Source organism: Pongo abelii, chromosome 9, assembly GCF_028885655.2.
Source record: "Pongo abelii isolate AG06213 chromosome 9, NHGRI_mPonAbe1-v2.0_pri, whole genome shotgun sequence".
NCBI classification, from domain to species: Eukaryota; Metazoa; Chordata; class Mammalia; order Primates; family Hominidae; genus Pongo; species Pongo abelii.
The window spans coordinates 78315322-78330520 of NC_071994.2; positions in this window are offsets into that span (position 1 = coordinate 78315322).

Sequence of the window (15199 nt, forward strand, 5' to 3'; positions counted from 1 at the left end):
GGCCTTCTCATTCTCTCGGTCCCTTGCCAGATGCCAGGGTGCTGGATGAGGTCACCCCTCCCCAGGCCCCTTAGCTACCTGGGAAGCCCTTTGGTGTTAACTGAGTGAACAGGAATGGGAGTTCATGGACTGTGGGAACGGCAACGTTAGCCATCACATGTGATGCAGCTTAGTGGAGAGCTTTTGCTTTCCATCCCTTAGCCAGGATGTCCCTGATGAAGGACAGGACCCAAGATAAAACACACTTGGCCAAACTTTAGGCAGTTGTCCTAGCACTGGCTGTCCTGGCCAACAAATGGTTCCATCTTCACATTCATTATAAACCTTTGGGCCATTACCTAAAAATGGTCCCCTTCAAGATAAGATATGACAGGAATCTCTTGCCTTACAGAGACCCAAAATATAAATCAAAATTACCTGCATCTCTCCATATACTTAGGCCACAATACAAGGTCTTGCTAGAACACTGCTTATTCCCTTCGGAGTTCCAGACACCACTGGTAGTAAGCAAGACACCCATTTCCACTTCTCAAGATATACCATGCTGGGCTTTTGGGAAAGGCATTCATTAGAGCTTTCACGTCCCTGATAGGTCTCAGATAACCGGTTTAGTTAAGCGACATAATAGTCTCCTCAAACAACTCCTTTTAAAATTCCAATCCAGCAAATAAATCTCGAAAATGAGTCTCTTTCTTGCCCCAGGTCTTGGCTTATTTTTATACATTTTCCAGCTTGTCCCCATCCCATAAGGGCAGGAGGCTGGATGGAGGGTGCATACTCTCGTAGGACCCATTAACCAGAGACTGTTCTGCTGGCCAGGCAGCTGCTCATGGGATATGGGACCCATTTGAACCTAAACTTCCACTAAAAACAAAAACACAAACCTGTGAAGTGCAGCTGCCCACCACTCTGGAGACTACAGTCTTATGATACTGGCTTGGGTGCTTTCCATAGATTTACAATCCGGAAGGACAAACCCTTACAGTGAGCCATTGTTTCAACCAAACATGGCAGAAGCTGAAGCCTACATCAACCCCTGTGGGCTCCCTTGGAAAGGATGCTCCAGGCCCTCATCTCAGATGACACTGTCCTGGCTTAGAAGCTTACCCCAGGAGATGACATTGCCTCAGATGACATCCCCCAAACCTGAGACCTCACTGTTGGAAATGACCTCACCCCCTGCACTGGAGACAAATTCACTCCAGACACTCAGTCACCTCTATACATTTAAAATCCTTTGGATGATAACTGAGACATCCTGCCACTATATCCTGCTTCTAACTCCCCTCTGCCTGTCCCTTCTGGGTTGAGACACATTGGTTTCTGATCTGTGTCCTGGCCACACCCACTCGGGACAGCATCTGGCCACTCAATGGGACTCTGTCTTCCCTGAATGCCTCCTGTCTGTGTAGAATCCACACAGCTGGGCCTCCCAGAGCCCCCGTCTCTGACTCTTGGACCTGAGTCACCAGACTTATTGGGGTCCAAAGCAGTTGTGGCCACAGAATCTCTTGGCCACTTCTATTCCCCGGGGGAAGTGGTGTGTTTTCCTGCAAGATAGGGCTGAGCTTATCTGATAGGACTTCACCCAGGTCTAGAGAAACTGCTTATCTGTTCCAGATCATCTGCCTCCTGGATATGACTTGATCCAACCATATAATGATGCTGTAAAGGCACTAGTTTCTGAGGATGATAGATAATCTAGCCCTAATGGCCATTCTTCTAGGGGACTTACTGGGGACAAAGTCTGACCTGGAGAAGCAGCCCTAATGGTGATAGATAGATAGATAGATAGATAGATAGATAGATAGATAGATAGATAGATAGATCTGTATCTACCTATCTATCTATCTGGCCCTAATGGTTATATATCTATCTATATATATATAGAGAGAGAGAGATATGTATAGATGTCTCTCTCTCTCTCTAGAGAGACAGAGATATCTATATATCTCTTTGTAGAGATATGTATAGAGAGATATCTATATATATATAGATATATATAGATATAGAGAGATATCTATATATAGATATAGAGAGATATAGAGAGATATCTATATATAGATATAGAGAGATATCTATATATATAGATATAGAGAGATATCTATAGATATAGAGAGATATCTATATATATAGATATATATAGTATAGAGAGAGATATAAAAAGATATCTCTCTATATATATTTACATAAATATATATATTTAAATATATAGATATATAGATATAAAGATATATATATTCTCTCTATATATAGCTATATATCTATAAATATATTTTTTGTGTATATATATTTATAGATTATATATAGAGAATATATATTTTTGTATATATATATATAGAGAGAGAGAGAGAAAGAGGCGGGGGAAGCAGACACTTTGGCAACAAAGACACTGTCTCTACAAAAGATATATATATATATTTTTAAAATCTATTATATATATGTAAAAAAATATATTTATGTAAATATATATTTATATAAAGAGATATATCTCTTTATATATATAGAGAGAGAGAGAGAAAGAGAGAGAGTGACAGGAGACGCAATCATGACACAATCATGTCTCATTGCAGCTTTGACCACCAGGGCTCCAGTGAGCCTCTCACCTCAGCCTCCTGTGTAGCTGTATAGTTGGGACCACAGGTGCACACCACCACACTTGGCTAAGTTTTGAAATTTTTTGTAGAGACAGGGTCTCACTTTGTTGCCAAGGCTGGTTCCAACTCCTGGGCTCAAACAATCATCCCGCCTCAGCATCCCAAAGTGCTGGGGTTACAGGCATGAGCAACTGTGCCCGGCCTCTAATGGTGACATTTCAGGTACTGGGGCAGGCCAGAGAAGAAGACACTTTTGAGCCTAAGGAGCCAGCTTCCCTCACAGCATCCACACTGGCTGCTTAGACAGCGGGCCAGAGGGTCTGGGACTGGGAAAGCCCTGTGCCTTCCAGCTCTGCTGATGCGACCCCCTGGCAGCCAGGTGACCAGTGATGTCATGATGGACGTGACCAGGTGCCCTTCTCTCAGACTCAGAGGGGCTGGGCTCCAGGACTCAGTTCTGTGCCCAGGATGAGCATTCTCCTCTAAGGTTGCCTCCATCTCTCCATGGTTGGACCTCAGATTCCTGCTCCAGCTGAAAATATCTTCAGAGTATGGCCCATCAGCCCCTGGGTATGGACTCTGGATCTGTTATGGGATCCCTGGATATGTTGTTTTAACTCTCTGAGCCTCAGTTCTCCTACCATTTGAATAGGAAATACAAAACCTAGCTTTAAGATTGTTGCGGGATTTAAATGAGAGAATGCATGGAAAGCGACTTAGCTTAGTACCTGGAACACGGTAAGCACTGAAGTGTTTCATGACTGGGCACTCAGCAAAGTCTTGCTGAATGGATGAACATCCCTATACCATTTTACAGAACAGGAAAGCTGAGGCCCAGTCCTGGGAAATGACTGACTGGCTCACACCAGTGGCTAAGAGCTTAAGAGTGCTTTGAAGTCAAAGCTCTGGCCACATCTCTCCCAGTCTTTGTTTCTTCCAAGCAGGCCCTTTCTGATTGGATTTTGGGGAAAGCTTTGGCATCTTTGCCCACTCGACAAATTCCAAAGAGTGTCTGGATCCACCCACACAGCTGTGAATGGACAGGCGTAGGGTAGGGGAGAAGAGACACAAATCTTGGCTCTCTCCAGCCCGGCCCTACTTCTGGACATTCTGGAAGCCACACCCTGTCCCAAGCCTCTCTGGAAACCCTGGCAGCCTTATCTGCAGAGAGGAGGAGAAGAGGGTCTGGAGTCAGCCAGGGAATGTCAGAAGGAGGAGGAAAGCAGGTCAGAGAGGGATGGAGAATATACCACAGGGCCTCAGCCACACTCTTGAGCACTCTCTGTCCTCCCAGATTGTAGATAGCCAGCAGAAACTGGCTTCCAGCCCTGACCCTGTCCTGAAGATGCCGGGTGACCTTGGGCAAATCATTTCTCTTTTCTAGGCCTCGGTTTCCCTATCTGTGGAATGAGAAGTTGAACTAGAGCAGGGCTCCTCAGTCCATCAGTAGGAAGCAGGGTTTCCAGAACAAGGCCCATGACCCCTGTGCCCCATAGGCCCCACACCCACCCACAAGTGTCCGAAAATTTGGCTGTGGTATTTCATGCATCATCCCTGCGAATCACAGGTACCATGGCCGGCAGGCGGATTACTCAACAGGCTTATGACACTCCTCGGTGACTAATAGATTCTTTTTCTGTTTGTGTTTTAAAGCCATAGCAATAACATTGGCGCCCAATAACCCCACTGAAATCACCATTATTCAGCTTGCCCTACCTACACGATAAACAGACCAGCAAAAATCTCTCTCCTTAGAAAAGGAGGGACTCTGCTTCTCTCGCAGGGGGACCAGTTTCTTTCATGATGTGGCTGGTGTGTGTTGGGGGTGGGATGGATTTATGAACTGGTTAGAATCATAGGATTAGGTCACTCCTCTGGTCTCTTCCAGGTCTGACCTACACATTGTACCTCATCAGAGGAATGGGCTAAGCAGATACCATCTTCCCTGTGAAAGTGGAAGTGTGGAGTTAAAAGCCCCGTGGGGAGGCAGACAGCCTGGCTTTTGGTGCCAGCTCCACCACTTGCTGGCTAGGTGACCTTGGGCAAGTCTTATCCTCTCTCTGAGCTCGTCTTCTTATCTGAAAAAAAGTGGGGAAACTAAGATGACCTTCCACTGGAGGTGGGGGGTAGACAGAAGGAAGTAATTCAGAGAAGCACGTGGCACAAGTCAGAGCTCAAAAACTGGGAGCTGTTGATATTAGATAGATGCCGAACCCCTGGGCAGTGGGCAGGAGTCCAACAGGGTGGAGAGGGTTGGGACTGACACGAAGGGGGACTTGATGGAGGGTCAAAACACCCAGGACGACAAGTCAAGGGCTGGTCAGTGTCAAAGCCACCTGGTCTCTCCTTTTCTGAGCAGTTTTATCTGTCAGAACCACAAAGAACAACATAGCCCAGCACAACCCAGTCTCCCCAGCATCTGCCATGCAGAATTGCTCACTGCTAAATTCTTCAGAGAAAGAGAGTAGGGATTATCTCCAGCTCCTCTTCCTTGTGGTGGAGGGGGCAGAGCACGATCTTCCATGGTTGACCCCCCCGGCACAGGTCTCCTCTCCAGGATTCAAAGCTCCCTGGCGTCCTTAGAAGCCCACTTCTCACCTGCCATGGGCAGGAGGTGCTCACCTCCATAACCATCCGCAGGCTCATTTCCCTCCATCCGTGATTTTCCACCCTGTGGGCCCCAACACCCCCTTTACTGTACTGAAATGATCTTCATAGATAATATAGCTTGCCTCCACACACAATGAAAAAAGCCCAGTGGTGAGCTGGCAAACATTTAACAATCTCTGAAGGATTTTTTTTAAAAACTTAATTTATATCATTTGCCAACTTCTGTTGTGTAAATACTTCCATCATGACTGATTTCAAACGAACACGCTGACACAGAATGCGGAGTGGAGAGAAATGAACACAGTCTGCTCTCATGGGACTTGACTCCAGCGCAACACTGAATAAAACTGAAATGAAATACATGGAAAGGAACTTATAGTAAAAATATATATTTCTCTGTTTTCGTGCTCAGGGCTGACTACCCTAGAAGACTTAATAAAAGGGTCTGTATGGAGGCCCACCATGGTTGCAACTGCCGTGTGTGCACACGGGGCCAGGTGTGCCACTTTAGTCTTCAAACATCATGGGAAGCATTGCCATTAGTGATGTAATTTTTGTGAAATGGTGAACCAGTCTCTATAATGTTCTGAACAAAGGACTATCTTCCTTCAATTTGCAAGGTGGTTGTATTCTTGGAAAACTCAGGGTGTATTAGAATCATGCTAAAAATAATTTATGCTTATACATAAAACAGAGTTAAGCTAAAGACACAGGTCTTTCATTCACCAAAATGTCCCACAAGATTTTTAAATGTCCCCACTTGCAAAATGCCAGTGGAGACCCTCAATCATCATAACATTAAAACCCACTCCCCCAAATTGCCAGAACAGTCCCTTGGTGCGGTACTTGACACCTGTTGAGATCACTGCTACAAAGGCACACACCTCTTCACTACAGGAAGACCACTCTCTAAAACCCCCACCATGCTGTGAGCTTTGCTAATTTGCTTATGAAGATGCTTCTACTTGGAATTCTGTCTTCCAAATTCTGACCTAGAGTTTAGCCACCCATCACCCATCCAACCATCCATCTATCCATCTATCCATCCTTCCACCATCCATCCATCCTTCCACCATCCATCCATCCATCCATCCATCACCCATCCATCCACCATCCACCCATCCATCCATCCTGTATCCAACCATCATCCATCCATCCATCCATCCATCCATCCTCTATCCATCCATCCATCCAACATCCATCTATCCACCCATCCATCCATCATCCATCCATCCACCCATCCATCCATCCATCCTCCATCCATCCATTCATCGATCCATCTACCCATCACCCATCCATCCACCCATCTATCCATCATCCACCCATCTCTTCTGTGCCAGGCCCTGTACAGTACAGGGACTTAAGGACCAAGGATGAAGCCAACCTGACTCCTATTCTCAGGGAGCTGTCAGGTAAGTGGGGAGTCAGACGTATAGATAGACATCATAGACAATGACAATGCAATGGGCCAAGTGAGATGACAGAGTGGGGTGTGTTCGGCCACGTACCTTACAGGTAAGACTACCAGCTTTGGTCTTGAGCACCTGAGTTTGATCCTTACCTGGGCAGGTACTCACGGTGTGACCTCAGCAGAGCAGATTTAATCTCTGGGCTTTGGTTTTCTAAGCTATAAAATCAGAGATTAAAAAACCCTAATGTCCCGAGGCTGTTGTGCCAGTAAGTTGGGACAAACATTCATGGTGGGTCCACATGTCCTGGTAGGGGTCTCAGAGGATCAGAATTGGCCAGTCACTGGCTCCTTCCTAGCAGACCTATGTAGCCAGCTGCTCTCACCTGATGGTACACAGGCTGTTCTGCGGCAACCAGGTTGGGCAAATTTCTGCTGGCGGGACGATTCATAGATTGATTCAGAGTTCACTGAACTTCCAGGGCTGGGACAGTGTCCTCACTGTGTCCTGGTCTGGCTAGGATGACCCCGCTCTGGGCGGGATGCTTGGCTGGGGGAAGGCGGGTGAGTCAGTAGCTGCTCAGAGGCCCTTCTGGGGCCCGCCACTCACCAAGCCAAGCCCCTGCCCTGGGACAGCCCCAAGTATCCAGTGACACTGGAGGACATCAAGATGAGCAGACATTCCCTGACCCCAGGGAGCTCCCAGTCTGGTGGACAAACACACCATGGGCCCATCTCATCCTTTTAGCATATCCATATTACCCCCAGTGACTTCCACATTGCTAGATGGCTAGTGGCTACACTTTTGTCCCCATCGCCTGTAACCTCTCAGCTGCCTCTGGCCCACTGACCTCTCTCCTCTGGGGCCCCTGTGGCGAACCCCATGCTCCCGCTCAGAGGAAGACTCCCGACCCTGGTTCCAGCACTCCTCGGCTGCCCTACACCGCCTCAGGGAGGAGGAAGTCACTCCGCTTCCCCATCTTCCCCCAGCCCCAGTGTGCTCCCCAGCCCCAAGGCCTACAAAATAGCAAACAGCTGCTGTGACCAGGGCTGCCCAGACCCCAGGGGCCGGGGGGGAAGCGGGCCAAGGGGAACTTGGAGAAAGAGCTCTTAATAACATACCTTCCCCAAGCTGCTTCCAAAGAAACTTCTCCTCACAAATCATTCCATAAACACTTAGCAGGCTCTCAGGAAAGCGTGCACAGCTCTCACCCAGCTATTAGGAGGCTCCTCACAAGTAAATTGAGACCAGGCAGCAGAGGCCTGTGCCAAATCCCCCTTCCTGCCCTCTTCCCACATGGCGTCCTCCTCCCCCACCCTGGGCCCTTCAGTTCCAAGGGCCAAGGTCTCCTCCCCTGCTGCTCTGGCCTCTCCTCCGGCTCTGGCCCTCTCTCCCTGCTGAGCTCAGGGTGCCCTGCTTCCCTGGAAACCAGGCCCCCTCCCCAGCATGGCTGCTGGGTTTCCAGAGAGCTCTCCTGGGCCACTGTGTAGACCTACATCCTAGTGAGACTTCTGAGGGCCACACCACCAGGCCAGGCATGGACAGACTGGGCCAGCCCACACCCCCACTCTGTCCCAGCCACCCCTCAGCAGAGGCTGCTGGTGCCTCTCAGGCTGGGGCTGCTCAATAGGGAAATAACTCCAGGTTCATCCAAGTCACGAGCTAGAAAATCCCTCCCATCCAACAATACCCCTCCAGGGAGCGTGTTGTGCAACCCACTCAGCTGGATAATATCCAGCACTTGGCTAATAGCCAATGGGGATCAGGGAATTGCCTGATTGTTCGTAGGTTGACACATTTGCTTATAGGTTAACAGCTTGCTCGTGTAATGACTTTCATTAGGGTCTTGGAGAACAATAGTAGGAGCTGGCACCCCAGTCTAGCTCTTCATCATCATAGGCTTTGGAAAACACTTCAAGAATGATCGCCCCTTTTTCTAGGTTTATCCAATATGTTCTTGAAGAACAAAAGCCTCTATTGTAAACAGAAATCATGGGTGAAATAAATAAAACATTCAGATGAAAATAAACATGCAGATTTGTGGGCACTGAAATTAGCAGTGGATGGGCTTTGAGAGACAGGCCCTGGGCACAGATCTTGGGTCAAGTCCCAGCCACCAGTGATTGGAAGGCTGATCATGGGCAGACCCCTGTAAACGTCAGTTCTTCAACTCTAAAATAAGGATAAATCTTACCTATCTCGAAGAGCTGCCACGACCAGTTCCTCCTGCTCCACCATCTCTTCACAGGAGGTCAGTGGAGGCCTCCCAGGGAACCCAGAGGCTGGAGGCCTTGCCACAGCACCAGGCCTTCTGCTGCTCACTCCAGGAGTTCAATCACAGGTCACTCATTTAGCCTTTCTTCCAGCAAACATTGAGGAAGCCTCTTCTACACACCAGGCACTGAGCAAGACGCTGACCAAGACAGACACAGGCCTGCCCCATGAGAAGCAAGCAGAGAAGGGGGACAAGCACGAAAGGACAAGTGCTGACCTGCAGTCGTGGTAAGAGTTACAGTGGCCCTGAGTCAAAGGACTGAATGTCTCCTTCCGCAGGGCACGGAATCAGACTCCAGGCTCCAAGCTGCACAGAAACAGAACTCCAGGCCCAAAGGCGCCCGTAAGAAGAATCAGGCTTCTTGTGTGTTGGCTGTAGTGGGAGAAAGAATGGAAGGAGGGGGTCTAGACCACTATGATGATGATGATGATGAAGGTGAAGGTGATGGTGATAGCTACAGTTCGCAGAGCACCCACCTAGTGTCAAGCACCATGCTTTACTTTCATTGCAGATGATCCTCACCACAGATGGGGCACCCCATCTTTACTAAAAATACAAAAATTAGCCGGCTGTGGTGGCACACACCTGTACTCCCAGCTACTTGGGAGGTTGAGGCAGGAGAATCGCTTGGAGGTGGGAGAATCACTTGAACCTGGGAGGTAGAGGTTGCAGTGAACCGAGATCGCGCCACTGCACTCCAGCCTGGGCAACAGAGTGAGACCGTGTCTCAAAAAAAAAAATAGGGCTAATAATTCTTACTTTATGAGCTTATGATGTAATTACAGATGGGGCACTGAAGTTCAGAAAGGTGATGTGAGTCATCCAATGTCACACATCTTGGAGGCAGAAGGGACAAAATGGAAGCCCAGGACTGTCTGACATCAAGAAAATATGGCAGTGGGCCCCTTCTCCAGACCTGAAACAAGAGTCATCTCTGGAAACAGTGAAGTGGGCACCACTCCACAGTGTGTGATCTGTGGGACTCAGGACAGACCCTGCAGCCTCTTCCAAAGCCAGTGTTCCCAGATGCTGGGACCTGAATATCCAGCCCTGGTTCCCTGCCCCTTTGCGCCCACCATTATCCTCCTTAGACATCTCTGTCCCATATACATCCCTGGGGAGTCTTTTTTTGGGTGGGGGTCAGGGGATGGGGTCTTGTTCTGGCACCCAGGCCGGAGTGCAGGGGTGTGATCACAGCTCACTCAACTTCCTGGGCTCAAGTAATCCACCTCAGCCTCCCCAGTAGCTGGGACCATGGCCACGAGCCACCATGCCCAGCTAATGTTTTTATTTTTCGTAGAGACAAGGTCTCACTATGTTGCCCAGGCTGGTCTCAAATTCCTGGCCTCAAGGGATCCTCCCACCTCAGCCTCCCAAAGTGCTGGGGGTTACAGATGTGAGCCACCGTGCCCAGCCCCTGGGGACTTTTAAGTAGAAATCCCTCCATTCAGCGGTGAGGTGGTGCTGCCTGTCCACCTGTGTGCTTGTCCTCACATTGCCTGGCTCAATGGGCCCTAGACTGCCCACCTCTCTCCATCACGCCTGCCCTTTCCCTCCCCAAAGCTTTGGCTCACATTGTTTCTTTCCCTAAAATGCCCTTCTTGTCTTCTTCTAATGGACTCCTACCCATTCCTCAAGGTTCAGCTCAAACTCCACTTCTTACCAGAACTTCTGATCTCTCACCTTCCGCGAAGGTGACACAAGAAAGGAGAAAAAACACTAGTTATCGCCTTAGAAAACCTGGCCCTAGCCCTTACCTACTGTGCCACAACTGTGAACAAATCACATTTCCTCTCTCTGAATCAGTTATCTTAACTATAGAATAGGGCTAATAGGCCAGGCTTGGTGGCTCGTGCCTGTAATCCCAGCACTTTGGGAGGCCAAGGCTGGTGGATCACTTGAGGACAGGAGTTCGAGACTAGCCTGGCCAACATGGTGAAACCCCATCTTTACTAAAAATACAAAAATTAGCCAGGCGTGGTGGCGCACACCTGCACTCCCAGCTACTTGGGAGGTTGAGGCAGGAGAATTGCTTGGAGGCGGGAGAATCGCCTGAACCTGGGAGGTAGAGGTTGCAATGAGGCAAGATCGCACCACTGCACTCCAGCCTGGGCAACAGAGTGAGACCCTGTCTCAAAAAAAAAAAAAAAAAAAAATAGGGCTAATAATTCTTACTTTGTGAGCTTAAGGTGGTGATTAAATGAGGTATGAATATAAATGCTCTTTATAAACAACAGAGTGCACCGGGCACAGTGGCTCACGCCTGTAATCCTAGCACTTTGGGAGGCTGAGGCAGGCAGATCACTTGAGGTCAAGAGTTTGAAACCTGCCTGGCCAACATGATGAAACCCCATCTTTACTAAAAATACACAAAAAAGAAGCTGGGCATGGTGGCACACACCTATAATCCTAGCTACTTGGGAGTCTGAGGCAGGAGAATTGCTTGAACCCGGGAGGCGGAGGTTTCAGTGAGCCGAGATCGTGCCACTGCACTCCAGCCTGGGTGACAGAGCAAGACTCTGTCTCAAAAAATAAAATAAACAAAAAATAAATGACAGAGTGCTAAAGGATATTATTTATAATCAACAATCTCATTGCCACATAAAGTGACAAAAATTGGCTTAGTCAAAAAAAGAAAGAAGGAAAAGAAAAATATTAAGTCATCCAACTGGAAAGTCCAAGGGCACGAGAGTTTCAGGCATGGCTTTATCCAGGGGCTCAAATTCTGTCCCCAGGACCTGCTCGCTCCATCTCTCGGTTCTCCTGGTTCCCATGTTGGCTTCATTTTTAGGCTCCAAGTGGTGAAAAGATAACTATGAAATTAACTTCCAGGTTCAGGTCCAGCCAAAAAAAATTTTTTTAAGAGTCCTCCTTTCTCAGTAGACCCAGCAAGTATTCAAATATGTAACCCATTGCTTCTAACGGGTCGTGAGTCCATCTGTGAACAAGTCCCTGTGGCCAGGAATATGTGAAGCTCTGATTGGTGGGGCCTATGTCTCATAGCCAGCTCTAGAGCTCTGGAGTTGGGGGTGGGGACAACACTATCTGAAATATAGGAGCCAACGCGTAGGGAAGAGTGGATGAGAGGAATAATTACCCTAGAGCAAAAGCAGAGTCCTGCCACCAGAATAAAAGGGGAAAGGATGTTGAGGACAAGATAATAACTGCCCACACAGTCCACCCCTTTGACGGGCTGACATTTATGCATGCCTTTACTTGCACACAAAATAATACCTTCCCACTTCCTCCCCTCTCTCAAATAGAAGACAAATCAGAGACTCATAATACTGAGTTCAGAATCTCTGGGTGACTTATATTATTTTCCTTCAGCGTTAGCTGTATTCTTGAGGTCTTGCAATCTGTGGCTGAAAGATTATCCCTCCAGCAGACCATGACTCCATAATGGCAGAGAGAACTGGGTAACTGCAATAACAGTTGCTACTGAAAAGAGAGGAGAAAGGAAAGCAGCACACGGCGCTACCAGTCCACAGCAATCACCAGTTCCTGATGAACAGGGATAGCAAAGTCTTCCTGTCCTGGGTGGAGAAATGAGTTACTGGAATGGAGTGGTAGGCAGAATATGCTCCCCACCCCAAAGATGTCCACAGCCTGATCCCTGGAGCCTGTGGTTATGTTATGTTAAATGGCAAAGGGGAATTAAGATCACAGATAGAAATCGGGTGCTAGTCTGCTGACCTTAAAATCAGGAGATAATGCTGGGTTACCTGGTGAGCCACTGTAAGCACAAGGTCCTTGAAAGTGAAAGAGGAGGCAGCAGAAGAGTCCATGTCTGAGTGATGGGATGCAGGGAAGACTCAATCAGCCATCGCTGACTTTGAGGAGGGAAGGGGGCCACGAGCCAAGGAGTGTGGGCAGTCTCTAGAAGCTGGGAAAGGCAAGAGAACGGAATCTCCCCAGAGCCTCTGTAAAGGAGCGCAGTTCTGACACTGTGATGCTAGCCCAATAAAGTACATTTTGGACTTCTGTCCTATGGAATTGTAAGGTAATACATTTGTGTTAAGTCCTTGAGTTTGTGGGAATTTGTTACAGCGGCCATAGTGAGACAGCGACACAGCAAATCCCACTACCACGATACTCCTTTTGTTCCCACTGTTATGCCTCCGGCTGGGAATGGAACACACACTGCCACTTTTGGTCCCCCTAACAATCTTGGTAGAAGGTGTAATCATCCTTAGGTTACAGATGAGAAAACAGAGACTCGGGTAACAGACAACTGCTAAAGGCAACCAGTTAGTGGAAGAGGGGGCCAACAGGCAAACCCTCGCCTGTCTGACTTGGAACCGGGCTGGGGTCCTCATATAACTTCCTCGCCCAGTGTCCTCTTATCTCTGCTGAAACCCTCCACCCACAGAGGCTCACATCTTGCAAAGCCCCAGGCCTCCCTGCTCCCTCCTGGCCTCACGCCCTGCATGACCTGATGATGGCGGCTAGAATAGCCAGCGGAGGGCGGCCAGAATGTCAGACTCTGGCCAGTCAGCGGGCAATGAATCCAGGACACAGTTGCCTTGTTGGTGGGCCCAGGCTGAGCATCCCTACTCACGGGGAGCAGGTTCTATTTATCAAACTCTAGACTTCTGCCCTCCTCTCCTGCCTCCAGTCTCCACACTCCCCTTGGCTGAACTGGGTTTTGGAATGCATTGCTTTGTACTAAATGGAGAAAATGTGGAAAGTTGTCTTTCAAGATTTATTCTTCTCTGTGCTGTCACCTCCACTCCTGTCTAATCCTGGAGTGTCCCCGGGGTGGGTGAGGCAAGGGAGGGCAGCTATAGCTCCTCCGATTTCTTCCTGACAAGTGTAAAATGGGCCAGGGGGGCCACAGGGGAGGTAAATCGATCCCAAAAAGTGCCTTGTGTGCAACTTGGGGATGAGAGAAAGTTCATGTAGAGATAGGGCTCCAAGGATGCACCCCCAGGGGCTGGCCTGGCCAGCTGACGACCAAAAACAGCTGCCTCCCTCCTCCCCAACACACACAACCCACACACAGGCCCAGGCTTACACCCCCCAACTGAGTGGGAACAGTCAAGATCCCAGAGGCCAGACCATAAAACCTAAACACAGACTCCAGAGGGCAGATGAGACCCGGGGGAACATCTCCTCTGACCTCTTCATTGGCCCAGAGAAGGGAGGTGACTTTCCTAAGGTCACATGGCAAAGCCAGGACTACGGCCTCATCAAGCCTCAGTTTCCCAGGGGTAAAATGCAGGCCTCATGAGAAGCTCAAGCGAGGCAGAAATTGCTAAGTGAATGTGAGAGGGAAATAATGACAGCCCAGCAAGGATTGGGAGCAGTTTTCTTTCTTAATGCTGTGAAACTGAGGCTCGGAGAGGAAATTTTTCAAGATCACACAGCTGGCAAGTGGCAAAGCTGAACTTCGGACTGGCTCTGCCTGACTTCAGAGCCCACGGATGCTACCTTTCACCACATTGTCATGTCACATGTCAGCATCACAGTGACCCTTTCCATACCTGAAATCTCTTCCAATTTCCTGAACCCAAGACCCAAGGGAGTGACTGGGAGGCTTGGGAGGCTCTGGGGAGAGGTGTGAGTCTGAACAAAGGTCAGACCCAGGCTTGACTGCAGTCCCCAACCCCTCAGTTGGTGCTGTGTGCCAGGTATACCCTGAAGGCCTGCAGACAGCTCTGGCAGGGGGTCTCTGAGTGGGCAGAGGGGACGTCACACACAATGTGGGCTTGGGCCTGTGGGGATGTCCTTCTTGACCCACTTGGGCATTTCATGTCCCTGCATCTGTCTGGGGCTTGAGGGGCTCCTTCGGGTGCAGGCCCTGAACAGGGTCCTCAGGTGCTGGGCACACACAAGGGGTCACTCAAGCACTCAGCGAATGCCTGGCAGGCCCTGTCCTGGGTTCTAGGTAGAGACCATCAGACCCAGTCCTTTCCCTAGAGCAGTCCCTGAGCAAGTGCAGGAGAGGCAGGAAGAGATAAATGACAGAAGGGGAGCTGGCACCTTCGCACATCCGCCAGAGCCGCCCCTTCCTGCAAGCACAACGTTGTCTTAAAAAATACACAAATTCCTGTTGACAGTCTCGGGCCAGGTGGCCCCCAGAGTGGTGCAGCGTCAACCAGCACAGCGGCATGGCCCCGTGCACCCCAGATCTTCAGGCCAAAACCTGAATGAAAGGCTGTTTGACTCCAAAGCTGTGCCTTCCTCACAGCTCCACAGGAGGCCTGGCTGCCTCCACTGCAGCCCACACCCTCTCCTGTGCTCGCTGCTCCCACACCCAGGTGGCTTCCTGTCCAGGCCTTCTTGCCTCTTCTGCATAGGCAGGG